Source organism: Mirounga leonina, unplaced genomic scaffold (genome assembly GCF_011800145.1).
Source record: "Mirounga leonina isolate KUSES-001 unplaced genomic scaffold, KU_Mleo_1.0 Mir_173, whole genome shotgun sequence".
In the NCBI taxonomy this organism is placed as follows: domain Eukaryota; kingdom Metazoa; phylum Chordata; class Mammalia; order Carnivora; family Phocidae; genus Mirounga; species Mirounga leonina.
Genome location: NW_023270447.1, coordinates 30,828,341 through 30,835,505, shown reverse-complemented (window position 1 = coordinate 30,835,505; position 7,165 = coordinate 30,828,341). Strand labels below are relative to the sequence as shown.

General features: G+C 39.6%; 1 pseudogene across 1 annotated transcript; it reads left to right on the top strand.

The window, feature by feature from the left end:
- Positions 1–5,263: 5,263 nt before the first annotated feature.
- On the top strand, positions 5,264–6,508 carry LOC118020194 (annotated as a pseudogene). Its single transcript, XR_004681831.1, has one exon. The product of XR_004681831.1 is annotated as a hsc70-interacting protein-like (transcript).
- Positions 6,509–7,165: the final 657 nt, after the last annotated feature.

The window sequence follows — 7,165 nt, the reverse complement described above, 5'->3', positions numbered from 1 at the left end:
AAAATAAAATAAAATAAAATAAAATAAAATAAAATAAAATAAAATAAATCCCTACTGCTACTTATCCTAAAGGATACTGCAAAAACAAAACAAACAAAAAAACTATCACATGATAAAGCGCTTTCTCAGAAATCAACACCTGCAATTTGGAGTGCCTACTTCTGTGAATTTCCATTTAGGATCCATATCTGAAACCCCAGTTTGGTTTTTCTGTCCTTGAACTTTTAATCTATATGGCACTTCTTTCCCAGTTGGCAGCACACAAGCTTCATGTACTTCAGTACCAGTTGCTTTAGAGGATACTGCCTGGCTTCTTGGAATGACCCAAAGACTCTCCAAAGTGACTTTCATCCCTGTCATGAAGTCTGTATTTTAAGTCAATCCATCCTGAATGAATTCCTTTCAAACATATTGGAATCCCATCCAGATGTTATTGCACACTATGGTAACAAAGAGACAGACAGAAACTTCATTTTATTTACATCAAATAAAAATACGTATGCTTTGAAATTTACAGATACTTTCTGGAAGGAAAAATAAGACACTGTTAATAGTAGTAATCCTTGGGGCGCCTGGGTGGCTCAGTTGTTAAGCATCTGCTTTCGGCTCAGGTCATGATCCCAGGGTCCTGGGATCGAGCCCCACATTGGGCTCCCTGCTGGGTGGGAAGCCTGCTTCTCCCTCTGCCTGCCCTCCCCCTGCTGTGTTCCCTCTCTCGCTGTGTGTTTCTCACTGTCAAATAAATAAAATCTTAAAAAAAAAAAAAATAGTAGTAGTCCTTGGCAATGGCATCACATGTGGGCATAGAGGTCAAAAAAGCAGAATTTTGCTTTTCATTTTTACACCTTTTGAAGTTTTAAATCTTTGGCTCTATGAATTTACGAGCTCAACATCATCCCTCCTACCCAGGCTTAGTGGTCACTTCTGCTTCCCAGCCTATGTCCTTGTGATCTGAGCTCCTCTCCTCCTCCTTCCAGAATCCTTGCCTGAAGGGCTCTTCAATTTGGGAAGAAGGGTCTATTATTTTATATACTTTGAAAATAGCTTAATTAAGGGCAAAACAGTATAAACCTTTGTAGAAGTTCTACAAGTGTACTTTGTTACTGTGTTGGCATATCTAATAGTCTCGTTCAAGCCGTTTCCTAATAATAATGGCACCTGGCATTTACTGAGCCTGATCCAAGTGCTTTGCATGTATTAACTCATCGAATACTCACAAAAACTCATTAAGGTAGTACTAATTCTATCCCCATTGTTTATACTGGGAAATTAAGACACTGAGAACCTGAGTAACTGGCCAAAGAATTCAAGTAATTTGCTGGAAAAAGCAGAATCAGAATGCAAACCCTGGCATTCAGACTCCAGAACCACACTCTTAACCAGTAAGCTAGGCTCCCTCTTTTCATGCAAAAATTTAACATGTGTTTCCGTGAATTAAAAATAAAGAAATGAATAAATGGCTTTTACCTGGTTCATTATAAGTTTTTCAAAGTAAAATTTTGGCTAGCTAGTTTCTATTCCACATGTTAGTTTGTTATGAATTGCTTTTTTTTTTTTTTTTTCCTTCATATTATACTTAGGGAGTTATTTTTAGTTTGGGGAAGTGTGTATACAAATTATAGTCTGATAGGATTGGGGACTGCTGGCTAGGACAATAGCACCCAGTTTTTTGGATTTTAAAAACTACCTATAATACTCTGAAGGTGTTATAGCAGTCCCCCCATAAGTGGATATTCTCACTGATCTTTTGAGATTACAATAAGATTGTTGTAACCCCATATCATTCGAGGCTTTCTCTTTCCCTTGGGGATTTATGGAAACTTGGCCTGATGTCCTAATTTCAAGGCTTATGTGAGTACAGGCCCTCTCTGTATCCTTCCTGTGTCTCCACTCAGATTCCTGCACTGGGGCACAAAGTTCTAGCTTACCAATACTTTCCACAAAAACAAAATAAAGCAACACAAACAAGCAGTAATTTTTCTAAAGATTTGGTGTTGAGCAAGTAGCATCTGTTGCCTATCACCAGGAGTAGAAGTCCAAACACTTCTGCCCAATGCATCTTACTACCAGAGTCACCTGGGAAAACGCAAAATAGTCAGGCACTGGGTGGAACAATGCTTTACCCACACAGGGAAGAGACAGGCAAGATCAGCTCCAGTAGTGTGTGGTGGTCCCCGATGGCCATGGAGTCCCTCTCAGCAGCCAACACAGGGCAACTGGCCTGCATGTACCCCTCTTGTGCTACAACAGAAGGACCTCGACTCTTTCCCACAGGGGACAGATACAGTAGTGGGGCTGGCCAGGTGCCATAGGACACACGTGCTTAAGCAGAACAAAGGAGTATGCATTGAGTCTGAAACTGGGAAAGAGATTCCTACACAAGCTGATAAATCCAGCATGAGTGGTGAGTGCTCTTTATTACTTGATAGGGAAGTGTGATAAGGGCCATTCTTATGCAGCTGAGAGGGAACTGAAAGCCTGTGACTGCCTTTCCAAACATTTATAAACATCATGGGGAGGGGCACCTGGGTGGCTCAGTCGGTTAACCACTCTTGATTTTGGCTTAGGTCATGATCTCAGGGTTGTGAGATGGAGCCCCACTCTGGGCTCAGGTGCAGGGTGGGGAGCCTGTTTAAGATTCTCTCTCTCCCGGGCGCCTGGGTGGCTCAGATGGTTAAGCGTCTGCCTTCGGCTCAGATCATGATCCCAGAGTCCTGGGATCGAGTCCCGCATCGGGCTCCCTGCTAGGCGGGGAGCCTGCTTCTCCCTCTGCCTCTGCGTCTCTCTCTCTGACTCTCATGAATAAATAAATAAAACATTAAAAAAAAAAAAGATTCTCTCTCTCCCTCTCCCCCTGCCCCTCCCCCCCTTAAAAAGAAAGAAATATCATCGGGAAGTGATCCTTAAGATTTTATGTCTTAAACATAAAGTACAATCCAGTGCTAGGAGGCTGAGTATGGGGTTGAGGGTGGGGGTTAAAGCAGAAAGGCAAGGGTAGGAAGAAAGGGCAAAAGAATTCAGTGATAAAATGGGATGTCAAGGTTAGAAATATTTGCACTTTTTCCTACCATGACTTAAAATATCTTAAGTTAAGGATAAATATAACATACACAATTGATCATTTAAATGGCTCAAATGCTTCTTTTTTAATGCTGGAAATGCTAAAAAAACACATTACCTAAATGAAAGAAAATATGTCATCATTCGCTACATCTGAAAACATTGAGTTAATAGCAAAATGTAGAGAAAAACATCTATTCTAAGGAAATTTCTAAATCAAAGTGCAAAGATATTAACAGATAACATTATTACTTTAAAAATAATTATTAAGTTTACTATATTAAGAAAAAAATTCAACCAGATTTTATAATTAAATAACTTGCCAGTTTTAGTTGAGGCTTTAACTTCTTTTTCATTCAGCTTTATTGAGATGTAATTGTATAATTGACATACAATGTGTAAGGTAGGATGTGATGATTTCATACATGTATGTATTTGAAAGTGATTACCACAATAAGGCTAGGCATCCATCCTCTCACATTATTACTTTTTATGTGTGTGGTAAGAGCATTTAAGATCTACTCTCTTAGCAACTTTCAAGTACACAATACCGTATTATTAACTTTAGTCACTGCACTGTAAATTAGATCCCAGAACTTATTCATCTTATAACTGTAAATTTGTACCCTTTGACCACTTTTACCCATTTCTCCTGTCTTCCAGCCCCTGGAAACCATCAATCTACTCTTCCATAAGTTTGGCTTTTTCAGATTCCATGTGCAAGTGAGATCATATGGTACTTGTTTCTGTCTGTCTGATTTATGTCACTTGGCATAATGCCCTTAAGCTTCATCCATGTTGTCACACATGGCAGGATTTCCTTCTTTGTTTTATGGCTGAATAATATTCACCACATTTGCTTTATTCATTCATCTGTTGATGGACACTTAGGTTGTTCCCATGTATTGAATACTGTAAGTAATCCACAATGAACATGCAGGTATTTCTGCAAGATCCTGATTTCATTTCCTTTGGAAATATACTCAGAAGGGGGCTTGCTGAATCATCTAGTAGCTCTATTTTTAATATTTTGGGGAACCTCCATACTGTTTTCCATAGTGGCTGTACCAATTTACCTTCCTGCCAACAGTACACTAGCATTCTCCACATCCTTGCCAACACTTGTTACCTCTTATCTTTCTGATAACAACTATTCTGACAGGTGTGACGTGATATCTTACTGTGCTTTTGATTTGGGTTTCCTTGATGATGAGTGATGTTGAGCATCTTTTTATGTACCTGTTGCCCACTTTTATGTCTTCTTTACAAAAATGTCTATTCAGGTTCTCTGCCCATTTTTTAATCAGATTATTTATTGTTTTTGCTATTATGTTGAAGGAGTTTAACCCCTTATTACATTTGTGATTTCCAAATATTTTCTCCCATTCTGTAGGTTTCTTTTCAGATTTTGTTGATTGTTTCTTCTGCTGTGCAGAAACCTTTTAGTTTGATGTTATCTCACTTGTTGATTTTTGCTTTTGTTGCCTATTCTTTTTGGTCTCATATCCAAAAAAATCATTGCTAAGTCCAATGTCAAGGAGCTTTTTCTTAAAGTATTTTTCTAGGAATTTTATGGTTTCAGGTCTTACATTTAAATTTTTAATGTATTTCAAGTTAATTTTTGTGTATGGTGTAAGATACAGGTCCAGTTTCATTCTTCTGCATGTGAATATTGTTTTACTAACACTATTTATTGAAGAGACTATCTTTTCCCCATTAAGTATTCTTGGCTCTCTTGTCAAGTATTAGGTGACCTTATATGTATGGGTTTATTTCTGGGCTCCTAATTCTTTTCCATTAATCTACAGAGTATCTATTTTATCCCAGTACCATACTATTTCGATTATTATAGCTTTGTAATATAGTTTTAAATCAGGAAGTGTGATGCCTCCAGCTTCGTTCTTCTTTCTCAAGATTGCTTTGGCTATTCAGGGTCTTTTGTGGCTCCATACAAATTTTGGAATTCTTTTTTTCCATTTCTGTGAAAAAATACCAGTGGGATTTTGATAAAGATTACACTGAAACTCTAGACGGCTTTGGGTAGTATGGACTTTCTAACAATATTAGTTATCCCAATCCATGAAAATAGAATATTTTTTCATTTATTTGTGTCTTCCTCAATTTCTTTTATCAATGTCTTAGAGTCTTCAGTGTATAGATCTTTTACCTCCTTGGTTAAATTTATTATTAAGTATTGCCCTTCCACACGATCACGCTGAGCTAGTACCCGGGCTTGGAATCGGGCCGCAACCTCAGCCGCGCCTGCCGCCTTTCACCGCCTCTGGACCATGGACCCCCGCAAAGTGAGCGAGCTTCGGGCCTTCGTGAAAATGTATAAGCAGGATCCGAGCGTTCTGCACACCGAGGAAATGCGCTTCCTGCGGGAGTGGGTGGAGAGCATGGGGGGTAAAATACCACCTGCCACTCATAAAACTAAATCAGAAGACAATATCAAGGAAGAAAAAACAGATAGTAAGAAGGCGGAGGAAAACATAAAGACAGATGAACCATCAAGTGAGGAAAGTGATCTAGAAATTGACAATGAAGGTGTGATTGAACCAGACACTGATGCCCCTCAAGAAATGGGAGATGAAAATGTAGAGATAACCGAGGAAATGATGGATCAGGCAAATGATAAAAAAGTGGCTGCCATTGATGCCCTAAATGATGGTGAACTACAGAAAGCCATTGACTTGTTCACAGATGCCATCAAACTGAATCCTCGCTTGGCCATTCTGTATGCCAAGAGAGCCAGTGTCTTCATCAAATTACAGAAGCCAAATGCTGCCATTCGAGACTGTGACAGAGCTATTGAAATAAATCCTGATTCAGCTCAGCCTTATAAGTGGCGAGGGAAAGCACACAGACTTCTGGGCCATTGGGAAGAAGCAGCACATGATCTTGCCCTTGCTTGTAAACTGGATTACGATGAAGATGCTAGCGCAATGCTGAAAGAAGTTCAACCGAGGGCCCAGAAAATTGCTGAACATCGGAGAAAGTATGAGTGAAAACATGAAGAGAGAGAGATCAAAGAAAGAATAGAAAGGGTTAAGAAGGCTCGGGAAGAACAAGAGAGAGCCCAGGGGGAGGAAGAAGCCAGACGACAATCAGGAGCTCAGTAGGGCTCTTTCCCAGGTGGCTTTCCTGGGGGAATGCCTGGTAATTTTCCTGGAGGAATGCCTGGAATGGCAGGGGGGATGCCTGGAATGGCAGGAATGCCTGGGCTCAATGAAATTCTTAGAGATCCAGAGGTTCTCGCAGCCATGCAGGATCCAGAAGTTATGGTGGCCTTCCAGGATGTGGCCCAGAACCCAGCGAATATGTCAAAATATCAGAGCAATCCAAAGGTTATGAATCTCATCAGTAAATTGTCATCCAAATTTGGAGGTCAAGCATAATAATGCCCTTCTGACAAATAAAGCCCTTGCTGAAGGAAAAGCAACGATCACCTAATGGATGTCACAATAATACAAACCAGTGTACCTCTGACCTTCTCATGAAGAAAGCTGGGGTGCTGTGAAGAGAATCCCTACCCCTCTGCCCCACATGCAACTGAAACATTCTATAGTGGTTTGCCATTAGGGTAGTCATTCAGATAATGTTTTCCTACTAGGAATTACAAACTTTAAACACTTTTAAACCTTAAAAACATTTAAAAACATATTAAAAGGGTGTGTTAGTCCCTACATTTTTCTTTACTAAAAAAAAAAAATTATTATTAAGTATTTATTGTTTTTGATGCTCTTGTAAATAGGATTGTTTTCTTAATTTCTCTTTTTTTCCCCCCAAAGATTTATTTATTTATTTATTTGAAAGAGAGAGAGCAGGGGGAGGGGGCAGAGGGAGAGGGAGAATCTTAAGCAGACTCCCTGCTAAGCACAGAGCCCGACATGGGGCTCAATTCCATGACCCTGAGATCATGACCTAAGCCAGATCAAGAGTCAGATGCTTAACTGACTGAGCCACCCAGGCACCCTTAATTTCTCTTTCTGATAGGTCATCATTAGTATATGGAAAAATTAGAAGAAACAAATCATTTCTTGACAGGGAGGGTTCAGCCTATACTTTATGTCTATTTCCATTTCATTTCTAATCTTTTCAGCAG